This window comes from Tupaia chinensis, unplaced genomic scaffold, assembly GCF_000334495.1.
Source record: "Tupaia chinensis unplaced genomic scaffold, TupChi_1.0 Scaffold147312_1, whole genome shotgun sequence".
Lineage (NCBI taxonomy): Eukaryota > Metazoa > Chordata > Mammalia > Scandentia > Tupaiidae > Tupaia > Tupaia belangeri.
The window spans coordinates 1,801,350-1,817,579 of NW_006207163.1; the positions used below are offsets into that span (position 1 = coordinate 1,801,350).

The 16,230-nt window shown below is 34.3% G+C and overlaps 1 protein-coding gene across 2 annotated transcripts in view; it reads left to right on the top strand.

Moving 5' to 3' along the window:
* MGAT4C (MGAT4 family member C) overlaps positions 1–16,230 on the top strand; it is a 290,719-nt gene that overhangs the window by 208,273 nt on the left and 66,216 nt on the right. Inside the window, exon 1 of one of the 2 annotated variants that reach the window (XM_006169606.3) lies at positions 11,247–11,288. The exons of the other annotated variant lie outside the window; for it this stretch is intronic. The gene's annotated coding sequence lies outside the window, so the exon portion shown is untranslated. Of the gene's footprint in view, positions 1–11,246; positions 11,289–16,230 lie in introns of those variants that run through there. 2 annotated transcript variants of the gene reach the window in all.

Sequence of the window (16,230 nt, forward strand, 5' to 3'; positions counted from 1 at the left end):
TTCCCTCTCTCACTCTCTCTCTCTCTCTTTTTGTATATATCAGCTGTGCTTGTTATGAAAATATTTAGTGTCATAAAGATCTTTGGTGACTAAATAAAATGTGGGAGAAAACAGTATAAAAAGCAAACAAGATACCAGAGACAGTGTGAGAGAAGAGTGGGAGATGGCAGAGGGTAAGAGACAGGGAATCAAGGATGGGAAAAAAAAAATCAAAGCACACAGAAAACAAGAAATGGAAAATTATTTGTTTGTTGACTGTAACACGTATGTTGATGTGCTTGATTGAGCCAATATACAGTGTACTCTGGATGGAAAATCTCGTTTTCTATGCTGTAGTGATGTACAGTGAATGAATGTAAGTAAATAAATTTAAATGAAAAAGAATTAATTTAATTTTATTTATTCATTCATTTATCTTAATTTGACAAGAGAAAGACAGACACACAGAGAGAAGGAAAGTGAGAAAAGAAGCCACCAGGCCCAGGACTCAAACCATTGTCAGCCATGTGGGAATGTCCAGCTCCTTAATCACCATGATGTCTACTGGTTCCCAAGAATGATTTTTTTTAATTTTATTTGTTTTTATTTTTATTTGACCAGAAAGGGAGAGAGAGAGATTGAGAGAAAGTGAGAAAGTAAGCCACCAAGTCTGGGACTCGAACCGTAGTCAATCACATTGGAGTCCAGCACCCTTTACCACCATACCATCTGCTGGCCCTTCCTTCTCTTTAGCACTGTATAATATTGCATTCTGTATAAAATACTCTTCTTTTACCTATGGTTTCTTTTTCTATGATTTCAGTTACCCATGGTCAACCACAGTTAAATATTTTGAGGCAGAGAACATGAGAGAGGCCACATTCACATAACTTTTATTCCAGTATATTGTTACAAATGTTCCATTTTATTATTAATGTTGTTAATCTCTGTGCTGTGCCTAATTTGTAAATTATGTATTATAGATATATATGTATAGAAAAAAAAAGTAATACAGGGTTCACTATATATTTGAGGTTTTAGTCATCATTTGAGAGTTTTACTAAATATCTCCCACAGGTAAGAGGAGACTGCTATAAGTACCACAATTTTATTTATCCATTCATTTATTGCTTGTCAATGGACACTTAAGTTGATTCCATGTCTTGGTTGTCATGAATAACATTGGAATGAACATAGAAGTGTAGATATCTCTTTATTAACATCCTGATTTCTTTTCTTTTCTTTTCTCTTCTTTTCTTTTCTCCTTTATTTATTTTCACTTTTTAAGGTTATTGCCACAGGGTGCATGTACTCACTGGAGAGACAGAGAGATACAGTGAGAAGGAGAGTGAGAAATCACCTCCGGGAGGGATGGCCATGCCACAATCTCTTCTCCTCCAGGGATGGAGTGCCTCCAAGCATGTGTGCCCAGCATAAGTTTTAAGCCGCCAGGTCCAGGACTGGACTGCAGTTGTCCTTGTGGGAGTCCAGTACCTTTAACCACCACACTATCTGTTGGTTCCTGATTTCATTTCTCTTTAATAGATACCTAGTGTCCCGACCCGGGGGGGACAGCCGAACAGGTTTCCTGAGTGAAGGAGTGAGAGCCAGGACAAGCGGTGTAATGTTACAGCACGGAGATGACAGTGTCGTCCGTTTATTAGGGTCGCGTCGTCTACTGTGAGCAGCACAGAGACGACGCAGTGTCACAGCTCTTAAGGGTGGCGTCGTCTCCTGTGAGCAGCACAGAGACAACACGGTGTCACAACTCTTCAGGGTCATCCGGAGATGATGTAGTGTTACAACTCTTCAGGATCTTCAGGGTCATCTGGAGACTTGCGCGGTGTTTCAGCTCTTCAGGCTCTTCAGTCGTCATCTTCCTGGTCGTCGTCGTCTGGCTACTGTGGGCCAGGCTTCATGGTTATATATATATACATGCTGGTGGGTTGTAATTGGTTGTAAACTGTGGGCCGCGATTGGTTGTAAACGGTGGGTTATGATTGGTTGCTTTTGGACCAATCATGAGGTGCTGGATATGCAAATGTGAGGGATTCTAGTGGCCAATCAGAGCAAGGTTTCAAAGGTCAGGTTTTGAAGGGAAGCCAATCATGGCTTTTGGCATTGTGTAATTATTTGCTTTCTGAGAAACCTCAGCAGACTCGCTGGTGCGCAGCTTCCCACAACCTAGTAGTGGGATTGTTGGATCATATGGTAGTTCTAATTTTAATATTTTGAGAAACCTCCATACTGTTTTCCGTAATAGTTATGCTAATGTAAAATCCCATTAGAATATGCAAGGATTCTCTTTTCTCAATGTCCTCTCCCACATTATCTTTTGTCATTATAGCAATAGTTATTCTACAGGTGTGAGGTAATATGTGATTGTAGTTTGAATTTGCATTTCTCTGATGATAAGTAATGTTGACCAATTTTTCATTTACCAATTGACTATCTGTATGTATACTTTTAAGAAACTTCTATTTAAGAGGGCAGGCAGGTGACATGGTGTTTAAGGGTACTGGACTCCTACATGGCTGACTACAGTTCAAGTTCCAGATCTGGTGACTTGCTTTTTCACTTTCCACCTCTCTCTCTCTCTCACTCTGTTCATCTATGGTCAAATTAAAATAAATAAATGAATAAATAAATAAAGTAAAATAAAGGTATTTTTTAAATAAATTTTTTTAAAAGTCATTTTCCTTTATGTGTGTGTATATATATATATATATATATATGTTTCATCTTTTCACTTGATTGTTTCCTTTAATGTACAAAAGCTTTTCAGGTTAGTGTAATCCCATTTTAATCCCATTTATTGTCTATACTTTGAGAGTCATACCAAATATTATTGCCCAGTCCAATGTCATGAAAATTCCTCCATGTTTCTAGCTTCTAAAGGGGGTCCTGCAAACACTCTCGGATTTTCTCTGTCATTGAATATTGCCAGGGTATACTCATGTCCAGTGCCATAGTGGAGCTTACAATAAATCTGTAGTTTATATAAGGTGAACCAACTCAACAAAGGGACCAGACATACTTACTTTTCCATTTGAAGTATTCAAAGATCACTAATTTTCTCTTAGTCATTTCACCTGTAATGAAGAAAAATTCCAAGATCAAGTTAATTGTTTCACAGTGTTCTAGTCAACCAAAGCTCTTTGCCAATGTTTTATTTTAAAGCGTCACTGTAGCTAATAATCTCATTTAAAAGCCAGTTTAAGTACATGAGCATTCACGTGTGTAGGCTGAAGTATGTTGGCAAGGAGCTGACACTCTTCATAGTTCCCCAAAGATCTTTCACTTTGCTTGGCTGACTCTGCAGCTCCAGTAAAGTGCAGCCAGACTTCAGTAAAAGAAATAAAGTGAACACTTTGCCTTCTCATACCTTTGCTGCAGTTTGCATTTCACCACTCAGCTTATAGAGATGAAATCTATTACTTGGCAGGCACTGCTTGCACAAATGAAAGATAAATTTTTCTTCTAGATGGGACAGATCAGTGAGGCTCATAAAATATTAATGATGAAAGCTCTGGGAATTAGATATATCCCTGACCATAGGTTTCTCTTGACAGTGAAGCACAATCACTTTAACCCATTTCTTTCTCTCAGAGTCTCATCAAGAATCATATAAAGGGAAAAGAATATGTGATTTAAGATTCAGATGAGCATAGATTTTTAAGAAAGATAATCTTCCTATCTTTCACTTTCTTTTGTGTTGTGTTTTTTATATGGCACGAATTTTGCTGAGGGATGTAGTGTGGTCAGTTTGATTCTTGAGGCTGATCATGTGCTCATGGAGGAAATTACCTGGGAATAATGCAAGAAGTACAATTTCTTACTTCATGAAACATGCAATATAGCAATAGTTGACATTCATGTGGTAGAAATTAATTTATCTAAAAACATTCAAGATATTTTTTGTGGGTATTTATATATCTATAATATTGCTGAAAGACTTCACTTTTACTTGTTTAGGTTTTGTTATCTTGTAAATATTTCCAAAATATTTGCACATTTATAATGATTATAGGTGACCATTTCTGTATAGTACTTGGTCAATTACCATTATGCTGAAATATTTTCAACATTTATTTTTATTTTATACAGAAACAAAGTTTATATTTACTGAATTTAAATATAACAAAAATTTATCATTTATTTTATGAAAACCGATTATATTACATTAAATATTTATAAATATACGTTTATATATTTAAGTAGCTACAATGAATTTTGATATTAAAAATGTGTTGAAAATAATAGAAACATTTCAATAGCCAACTTATAGACCAAACTGCATGTTATATATTTACAGTTTTTTAAATATTCTGAAATATGCTAGCATAGTTGTAGCCTGACTCAAATTATTCATAATCATGTTAAAGAACAAAAATATATAAGATTATTGTTCATAATGACTCAGAAAATAGACCAACCCAGAAATGAAAGTAAGAACTAAATGATGTTTATTGTATTTTAAACAAATTTTTATGTATTTATTTGTTACTTTTTTAAAATTAACATTTAGTCACTGTACATCTTTCCAGTGTACAAAATTGTTTTTCCCAGCATGAATATAGTCATGTCAAAGATATCAATATATATATTGTCATCAACAAATAACTTTTCATTTTTGTGTGTCTATTCTAATTTTAAGTCACATAGAAAGTGCCATCTAATTTGCTAAATACTAATTAAGAGAAAATTAAACTTTTTTTATTGATACTCTTTCTCTACCTAAAAACTATATATTCTTACAATATATTTTGTTTTTGATATCAAAATATTTACTAACAGGAAATATAGAATTTAACTTAATCACAAGATTGTTTTGGTTATTAGTTACTTTTTACTTAATTGAGTATCTTGTTTCATGCATATGTCTTGTCAGTTACACACCTATGATATTTTTCCTCAGTATATATGAGAAATTATTAGCCACAGATTATCCTTATAAACTACTAATGGATTTCTAAATTCCTGTGCCCACAGTGTGTTCAAATTTCTAGTCAGTGATATTCTTACATACATAAATCAACAGAGTGCATTTTGTACATCAGCCTTTTAGAGACCTAGGAACTCTTTGTTCTTTATGGCCAAATACAACAATTAAAATTAAATTAAATTTTAAAAAGAACAAAGATTATCACACGTGACAAAATTCATGAACTTTTATTGTAAAAACATCAGATCTGCTGTTAAAATTTATCTTGACACCTTGGACAGCTTGGAGCATAAAAGTAATATACTGTTCAAAAAATGTTGTCTCTATATGGAAGATCACAGATGTGGTCCCTGTTGACCTGTACAGGCACACCCACAGTTCTGCCTGGACTGGGAAAGCTGACAGGGATATCACAGTAAGAGATCCTGTTGAGGATGCTTCTCTCTCTCTCTCTCTCTCTCTCTGACTCACACTCTCTCACTCTGTTCATCTATGGTCAAATTAAAATAAATAAATGAATAAATAAATAAAGTAAAATAAAGGTATTTTTTAAATAAATTTTTTTTAAAGTCATTTTTCTTTATGTGTGTGTATATATATATATATATATATATATATGTTTCATCTTTTCACTTGATTGTTTCCTTTAATGTACAAAAGCTTTTCAGGTTAGTGTAATCCCATTTTAATCCCATTTATTGTCTATACTTTGAGAGTCATACCAAATATTATTGCCCAGTCCAATGTCATGAAAATTCCTCCATGTTTCTAGCTTCTAAAGGGGGTCCTGCAAACACTCTCGGATTTTCTCTGTCATTGAATATTGCCAGGGTATACTCATGTCCAGTGCCATAGTGGAGCTTACAATAAATCTGTAGTTTATATAAGGTGAACCAACTCAACAAAGGGACCAGACATACTTACTTTTCCATTTGAAGTATTCAAAGATCACTAATTTTCTCTTAGTCATTTCACCTGTAATGAAGAAAAATTCCAAGATCAAGTTAATTGTTTCACAGTGTTCTAGTCAACCAAAGCTCTTTGCCAATGTTTTATTTTAAAGCGTCACTGTAGCTAATAATCTCATTTAAAAGCCAGTTTAAGTACATGAGCATTCACGTGTGTAGGCTGAAGTATGTTGGCAAGGAGCTGACACTCTTCATAGTTCCCCAAAGATCTTTCACTTTGCTTGGCTGACTCTGCAGCTCCAGTAAAGTGCAGCCAGACTTCAGTAAAAGAAATAAAGTGAACACTTTGCCTTCTCATACCTTTGCTGCAGTTTGCATTTCACCACTCAGCTTATAGAGATGAAATCTATTACTTGGCAGGCACTGCTTGCACAAATGAAAGATAAATTTTTCTTCTAGATGGGACAGATCAGTGAGGCTCATAAAATATTAATGATGAAAGCTCTGGGAATTAGATATATCCCTGACCATAGGTTTCTCTTGACAGTGAAGCACAATCACTTTAACCCATTTCTTTCTCTCAGAGTCTCATCAAGAATCATATAAAGGGAAAAGAATATGTGATTTAAGATTCAGATGAGCATAGATTTTTAAGAAAGATAATCTTCCTATCTTTCACTTTCTTTTGTGTTGTGTTTTTTATATGGCACGAATTTTGCTGAGGGATGTAGTGTGGTCAGTTTGATTCTTGAGGCTGATCATGTGCTCATGGAGGAAATTACCTGGGAATAATGCAAGAAGTACAATTTCTTACTTCATGAAACATGCAATATAGCAATAGTTGACATTCATGTGGTAGAAATTAATTTATCTAAAAACATTCAAGATATTTTTTGTGGGTATTTATATATCTATAATATTGCTGAAAGACTTCACTTTTACTTGTTTAGGTTTTGTTATCTTGTAAATATTTCCAAAATATTTGCACATTTATAATGATTATAGGTGACCATTTCTGTATAGTACTTGGTCAATTACCATTATGCTGAAATATTTTCAACATTTATTTTTATTTTATACAGAAACAAAGTTTATATTTACTGAATTTAAATATAACAAAAATTTATCATTTATTTTATGAAAACCGATTATATTACATTAAATATTTATAAATATACGTTTATATATTTAAGTAGCTACAATGAATTTTGATATTAAAAATGTGTTGAAAATAATAGAAACATTTCAATAGCCAACTTATAGACCAAACTGCATGTTATATATTTACAGTTTTTTAAATATTCTGAAATATGCTAGCATAGTTGTAGCCTGACTCAAATTATTCATAATCATGTTAAAGAACAAAAATATATAAGATTATTGTTCATAATGACTCAGAAAATAGACCAACCCAGAAATGAAAGTAAGAACTAAATGATGTTTATTGTATTTTAAACAAATTTTTATGTATTTATTTGTTACTTTTTTAAAATTAACATTTAGTCACTGTACATCTTTCCAGTGTACAAAATTGTTTTTCCCAGCATGAATATAGTCATGTCAAAGATATCAATATATATATTGTCATCAACAAATAACTTTTCATTTTTGTGTGTCTATTCTAATTTTAAGTCACATAGAAAGTGCCATCTAATTTGCTAAATACTAATTAAGAGAAAATTAAACTTTTTTTATTGATACTCTTTCTCTACCTAAAAACTATATATTCTTACAATATATTTTGTTTTTGATATCAAAATATTTACTAACAGGAAATATAGAATTTAACTTAATCACAAGATTGTTTTGGTTATTAGTTACTTTTTACTTAATTGAGTATCTTGTTTCATGCATATGTCTTGTCAGTTACACACCTATGATATTTTTCCTCAGTATATATGAGAAATTATTAGCCACAGATTATCCTTATAAACTACTAATGGATTTCTAAATTCCTGTGCCCACAGTGTGTTCAAATTTCTAGTCAGTGATATTCTTACATACATAAATCAACAGAGTGCATTTTGTACATCAGCCTTTTAGAGACCTAGGAACTCTTTGTTCTTTATGGCCAAATACAACAATTAAAATTAAATTAAATTTTAAAAAGAACAAAGATTATCACACGTGACAAAATTCATGAACTTTTATTGTAAAAACATCAGATCTGCTGTTAAAATTTATCTTGACACCTTGGACAGCTTGGAGCATAAAAGTAATATACTGTTCAAAAAATGTTGTCTCTATATGGAAGATCACAGATGTGGTCCCTGTTGACCTGTACAGGCACACCCACAGTTCTGCCTGGACTGGGAAAGCTGACAGGGATATCACAGTAAGAGATCCTGTTGAGGATGCTTCTCTCTCTCTCTCTCTCTCTCTCTGACTCACACTCACACACATACACACACACACACACACACACACATACACACACACAACAAATGAACTTTAAAAATTTGGATCTTGAGGGAACCAGCAGTTAGCGTAATGGCTACGTCGCTGGACTCCCACGTAGTCGACCGTGGTTCGTGTCCCAGACCCGGTGGCTTAAAACTCACGCCAGGCGCGTGTGCGTGCGTGCCCAAGATCCCGAGAGGAGAATGGAGGAGAAGGGATTGCAGCGTGACCATCCCCCCTTGGGGGTGATTTCTCACTTTCTGTCTCTATGTCTCTCTCTGTCTGTCTGGCGAGCGCACGCGCCCTACAGTGAAAATCTCTCCAAAAAAAAAAAAAAATTTGGATCTTGAAATGTATTTAATTTCAGGGACCAGCAGTTGGTGTAATGGCCATGTCACTGAATTCCCATGTAGCTGACCACGGTTCGAGTCCCAGACCCAGTGGCTTAAACTCAGGCCGGGTGCATGTGCATGCGTGCCCAAGATCCTGAAAGGAGAATGGAGAAGAAGGGATTGAGGCATGGCCATCCTCCAGGGGGTGATTCCTCACTTTCTGTCTCTCTTTCTGTCTTTCTGGTGAGTGTATGCGCCCTTTAGCAAACACCTCTCCCCACAAAATATATATGTGTATATTTAATTTAATATCATTAGTAAGTGGAAAATCAAAAGGCATAGATTTATTATAAGATATCTGATCTTGAAAGATGTTATAATATGATAAAAAAAAAACAATATATTTTTCCCTTGATTACCACTTCTTTTCATCAATGTATTCCGCCTATTTTTTTTAAGAGACTTTTGTTATAGGGCACATGTGCTCACCAGAGAGACAGAGAGAGACACTAAGCAAATTTATCACCTACCAAGGAGGATGGCCATGCCACAATCCCTTCTCCTCCATTCTCCTCTCGGGATCTTGGGTATGCAAGCACACACACCTATCATGAGTTTTAAGTTCCCAGGTACGGGACTTAAACCAAGGCTTATTACATGGGAGTCCAGTGATGTAACTATTACACCATATGCTGCTTCCTCATCAATGTATTCTATCCATAAGCTTGAAAGCATAGGCTGTATAACCTAAATGCTTTGTCGTAGCCAAATATCATATGCTTGCCTGGAAATCAGTCTATCGTTGATATAGCCTTCACCATTACGAAACTTCTTAGAATCTAACAACTGAGCTTTGTGAAAGCCTGTACTTTATGTCCTACCCCAGTTACTATATTAGTTCTTGTAGGTTCTGGTTTCTTTGTTCTGATGTATGACAGATTAACTATAATAAGAATAGCTCCATAGGGAAAGCTGTTATTAATTTATTTCAAATAATATGTCATTATTTTATTTGAAACAAGAATTGTTAAATGAGTACTATCTTTTAAAATATCAGTCTTCTGTTGCAACTGTTCCTGCTGTCTGTGAAAAGTACAAAAGTAAAGAATAGAGGAAAAATATGGAAATCCTAGTGAGGTCTTATTGACCTCAGATGCTGACTACAGCACATCTAAAAAGACATGAGAAAAGTTGAAAGAGATGTCAGGAGAGCTGGAGAAATGTGTACCTCAAGAACATATGTGAATTTGCACAATAGATTGTCTTATAAAATAAAGCTTAGCAAATAATTAAATCCTAGAAAACAGAATTATTTGTCCTTCTCAGAAGCACCTATATTGCTCAGAGTAACACTGAATTTTTAAACATTTAAAAAGCAATTTTATACAGTGGGAAAAGTAATGCAAAATAATAACATAATTATCCCTCAAACTACTTTTTTTAAAAAAAGGAAAATGCACACTACTTTAAGGCATGTTATCGTTAGAGGATTTTCTTCACATATTCTTTGTATTATGGCTCATAGTTTTCTTCTGAATACCCTTGTTAACATAGTCTGGCAGACATTCAATAGCAAACTGTGTTCCACGCAATGAATTTATAATGTTGTAGCAGGAACAATTTCTTGAATGCTGCAAGCCTTTATATGTGATAGAAAAATCAATAACATGGATAAATGTGTAACAAAATAGCTTGGCACTTTTAGGTGGAGGGAAGCACAGTAATACAGACTGAAGTTACTTTCTTAGGGCAAATATTACTGAGCTTAAGTGAAATATTATAAAATATGTTTACTTGCTAGCACAGAAAAAATCAATTATAGTGTTACAAGATAATTGTGTGCCTACACCTTTACATTTGTTATATAATATGTAATTTAAATGTTTAACTAGTTTAAATAAATAATTTCTTTTCTTTTTTTTTTTTTTTTTTTGGAAGAGGTTTTTGCTATAGGGCGCGTGCGCTCGCCAGACAGACAGAGAGAGACATAGAGACAGAAAGCGAGAAATCACCCCCCAGGGGGGATGGTCATGCCGCAATCCCTTCTCCTCCATTCTCCTCTCGGGATCTTGGGCACGCACGCACACGCGCCCGACGTGAGTTTTAAGCCACCGGGTCCGGGACTTGAACCGCGGTCGACTACATGGGAGTCCATCAACATAGCCATTACGCTAACTGCTGGTCCCAATGTTTAACTACTTTAAATAAATAATTTCATTTAATACAAAGGGATTTTCTCTGATATGTATATAAAAATAAAACATGTTAAAATGTTTATGTCAATGTTGTAAATTTAAAAATATAGCTATAATGAATCAGACTATGGGATGGTGTTTAAGGTGGCTGGATACCCCCCAAGGCTGACTATGAGGTTCAAATTGTGGACCTGGAGACTTAGAAAAACACACCAGGGCTATGTGTGTACATGTCCAAACTTCCAAGAGGTGAATGGAGGAAAAGGGATTGTGGCATGTCCATCCTGCTGAGGGGTTCTTTCTCTTTTTCTCTCTCTTTCTCTCTCTGGTTAGCACACATGCCCTGCAGCAAATTATAAATAAATGTTAAAAAACACATAGCCATAATACAATTATATAATGAATAGCAAAATACATTTAATTTTATTTTTACTAATAATGAACCAATGGAGTGTATTAGTAAAACTGGGCTTTTTTTTTTTTTTCAGAGTTTCTGTACAAGACAGATTATGACAGCTTCTTTCGTAAGGTGAGACTGAGTGTCATTTACAGTAGTATCCTTGGATACTGCCATTTTTTAAAAACACATCAACAAAAATATTGCACAGCTAAATTGCCTAAGTTTAAGGCATTAGTTTTATGTACACAATTATATTTGATCACCAATACGACTTCATTAAAAACTCTAGAGGGTGGACATTTCTGAAAACGAAGTGCTCTTTGAGTTTCTGTGTTCCACAGGAAGAATTCCATTATATAAAGTCATTAAGTAAACATTTTGCTTACAGTTTAAATAAATAAATATTAATCAATACGTCTGTATTCTATTAAAAATGGAGTTTTTCAGTTATTAGATAAGGCTGAGAATGATGTAATATCACTAAAGAAATGAAGTATATTCATGGCCTATGAGTTTCAAACATTTAGAACTGAAAAATATGCTAAGAGATACTATAGGGGAGAAAGCATGCTATTTTTCTCCAGGACCAATTGTTATTCTCAAAATGAAGGCAAGCTGAAGAAAGAAAAATGTGCAACAATTCTCAGACTTCTTGTTCTCAACATTTTTTTAGTTTCTTAAAGAAAATCTACAAATAATGTCTTTAACTGGACTAATATACAGTGTATTTATGCTTGGAAAATTTAATTTATAAGCTTTAATGACATGCAGTGGTTAACTGTATAAAAAATAAATAAATAAACTGACACCAAAAAATCTATGAAATACTACTAAACTGTGAAAAACAATGAGATCCTGACATTTGCTAGAAAGTATACAAATATGGGGGACTTACTGCTAAGCGAAGCAAGCCAGACTATGAAAGATATTGTATGTCCCCACTCAATATATACCGAATGTCTGCACTCTGTATCAGAAACTGAAATATTAGAAGGTATGAAAACATGGAGAACAATTGTAGATACTAGAGGCAGCATGGGAGGAGTGTAGGAAATGGGGGAGGGTGAAAGGGAGGAAGTTGGGACAAAGAAAGAAGCAAAACATTTAAGGGAGGGCCTGCAGATGGTGCAGCAGTGAGGTTGTTGGTTTACCACATGGCCAACTGTGTTTCAATCCCATGCTCAGTAGCTTGAAAATCACATCAGTCATGTGTGTGTGTATGCCCAAGATCAGAGGAGGAGATTATCATATGAGCATTCCTTCTGGGGTGATTTCTCCCTTTCCCTCTCAGTGTCTCTGCCTTTCTCTCTGGTAAGTGCAAGCACTTTAAGGCAAAAACCTCTTTAAAAATTTAAGGGACACAAAAATGGAAAATTATCTGTTGATGATAATACATATGGTAATATCTTTGAACCAATATACAGCGTATTTATGATGGGAAAATTCATCTGGTATGCTGTAATGACACAGAGTGACTGTTAAAAAAAATTTAAAAAAAGAAAAAATTTATTGAAGACTTCAACGAGCAATATGGGATTGGAAGCCCATTAATACATAGGTCTTTACATATGAACATTTGTTGTATTGAAATTAAAATTAAAAACTATACTGCATTAAAATTAAAATAGAATATCATTCTATTTAATATTAATAATGCATTCATTACCTGTAACACAAATATGACTGTATTTTCCAAACAAAACAAAAATTAATGAGGAAAGCATTTTCTGAATTGTTGGTAATCTCTTGAATGTCTGAATCAGAAGAAAACTACAGGAGTTTCAAATCTCGTTCCATATTCACTCTGTTTTGAAACCAAACATCAATTAACCTTTGGAAATCTCCACTGTATTCTCTTGAAATATTAAGATTTGGGTAGAATTTCCATTTTGATTATATTAATTCTTCCAATCCAGGAACATGGGATGTCCTTCTACTTTTTTGTGTCTTTTTCAATTTCTTCTTTCAGCTTCTCATAGTTTCCCTTGGGGAGGTCTTTCACTTCTTTGGTTAAATTTATTTCTAGTATTTTATACTTTTTGTGGCTATGGCAAATAGAATTGCTTTTTTCAGTTCTATCTAATTCTGCCTGCTATTCATATATAAAAATGCTATAAATATCTACATGTTGATTTTGTATCCTGCAACTTTACTGTATTCATTTATTACTTCCAGGAAGTTTTTCATGGATACCCTTGGATCTTCTATATATACAATCATGTCATCTGCAAATAGAGATAGTTTCACCTCTTCTTTTCTTATCTGAATGCCTTTTATTTTACTCTCTTTTCTGATTGCATTGGCAAGGACTTCCAAAAGGAGGTGGGTATCGAAAAGGAGTGGAGAGAGTGGGCATCCTTGTCTTGTACCAGATTTTAGAGGAAAGGCTTTCAGCTTTTTCCATTTCAGGATGATGTTAGCTATGGTTTTTCATAGATAGCTTTATTGTGTTAAGAAAAAACCATTCTATGCCTATGATGCTGAGAGTTTTGATCATGAACAGATGTTGTATCTTATCAAATGCTTTTTCTGGTTTTTATCTTTCTTTCTGTTAATATGGTGTATTATATTTATGGTTTTATGTATGTTGAACCAACCTTGCATCCCTGGAAAAAAGTCTACCTGGTCCTGATATATACTCGTTTTTATATGTTGTTGGATACAATTTGCTAGTACCTTATTGAGAATTTTTGGATCTGTACTCATCAGAGATGTTGGTCTATACTTTTCCTTCTTTGTTCTATCCTTGTTTTTCTTTGAGAGTAAGGGTGATGGAGGCTTCATAGAATGAATTTGGGAGAGTTCCACCCTTTTGTATCTTTAGAAATAACTTCAGCAGAATGGGGGGTTAACTCATCTTTCAAAGTTTTGTAGAATTCAGAGGTGAAGCCATCAGGACCAGGTATTTTCTTTTGGGGGAGGTTATTTATTACTGATTCAATCTCCTGTCTTGTTATGAGCCTATTTAGATTTTCTACGTCCTCCTGATTCAAGCTCAGTGAATTATATGTGTCCAGGAATTTGTCCATCTCATCCAGAGTTTGTTTGTTAACGCATAGTTGTTCATAGTATCCTCTAATGATGTTTTGTATTTCTCTTATGTCTGTTGTTATATTGCCTGCTTCATCGCAAATTAGATTTACCTGGTTCCTTTCTCTCTTCTTTTTAATTAGTCTAGCTAGTGGTGTATCAACTTTGTCTATCTTTTCAAAAAGCCAGCTTTTACGATAATTTATTTTCTATTTCATTTATTTCTGCTTGGTTCTTTATTATTTCTTTTCTCATGGAGTTTTTTTTAATTTTTTGTTTGTTTGGGTTTTTTTTTTTTTTTGGTGTTGCTTTTCCAATTCTTTGAGGTATGATCCTCTGTGGTCCATTTGCCTTCTTTTCATCGTCTTCTTATGTGCTCTAATTGCTATGAACATCCCTCTTATGACTGCTTTTGCAGTGTCCCAAAGATTATGGAAACTCATATTCTCATTGTCATTGGCTTCCATGAATCTTTTGATTTTGATCTTACTTCCTTCAGTAGTTGTGAAGTCATTCAGGAGTAGTTTATTTAGTTTCCATGTATTTGTGTGTTTTTGAGGATTTTCTTGAAATTAATATCAAGTTTAATTCCATCATGATCAGAGAAGATGTTGGATATGGTTTCTATGCCTTTGAACTGTAAAGACTTGCTGTTCATGTGGTCAATCTTTGAAAAGGCTCCATGTGGGGGTGAGAAAAAAAGTTTATCTCGTGGTTTTGGGGTGGAAGGTTCTATAGATGTTTGTTAAGTCCATTTGATTTATGGTATCATTTAGATCCTTTATCTCTTTACTTATTTTTTTTCTAGATGATCTGTTCAGGGGAGGTAGTGGGATGTTGAGGTCTCCAACAATTAGTGCATTGTAGTCTTTCTCTCCTTTTAGATCTAACAATCTTTTCTTCATGTATTTTGGTGCTCCTGAAATATGTGCATAGATATTTATAAGCATTATATCTTCTTGATGGATTAGCCCTCTGACTACTATATAGTGCCCTTTTTTATATCTCATTGAACCGTTTTGTTTTAAAGTCTATTTGGTCAGAAATTAGTATAATAACTCCAAATCTTTTTTGGTTCCTATTTGCATGTATACCTTTTTCCAGCCCTTCACTTTTAGTCTATGTATGTCTTCATCCAGGAGGTGCATTTCTTGTAGGCAACAAATAGAAGGTATCTGGGTTTTTTTTGGTTTTTTTTTTTTTTACCAGTTCAACCAGTCTGTGTTTCTTGATAAGATAATGTAATCCATTAACATTCAATGTTACTATCAATATTTCTGGACTTGTCCCTACCTTTAAATTGTCCATTGTCTTGGTTGTCTTTTATTCCTATTTCTAGCTGTTCATTCTTTAGTTTTCCTGGAACAGACCCCTCTTAACACAATCTCAATCAAGGCACCAGGGACATTTTTCACAGATTTAGAAAAGACAATAATACAATTTGTCTGGAATCTTAAAAGACCTCGTTTTACCAAAGCAATCCTGCACAAGAAGCGTAGAGTGGGCTGCATCTCACTCTCTGACCCCAAAATATAATACAAAGCTGTGATAATCAAAACAGCATGATATTGGCACAGACAGATGGACCACTGGAACAGAATAGAGAACCCCAAAATAAAGTTCCAAACATACAGTCAACTGATTTTTGACAAAGGGTACCAGTCAATCCAGTGGGAAAAGGAAAACCTCTTTAGCAAATGATGCCAGAAAAACTAGATATCTACCTGCTGAAAAATGAATCTGAACCCCTTCCTCTCACCATTGATAAAAAGTAACTCAAAGTGGATCAAAGATCTGTTAAACCTAAGACCTCAACCTATAAAGTTACTGCTAGAAAACACTGAGGAAACACTGAGAGACATTGGGATAGGCAAAGACTTCTTAAATAAGACCCACAAAGCACAGTCAGTAATGGTCAAAATAGACAAGTGGGATTACATCAGATTAAGAAGTTTCTGCACTGCTAAGGACACAGTAATCAGTGTGAATCGACAGTCCTCAAAATGCGAAGATATTTTTGTAAACTATGCATCAGATAAGG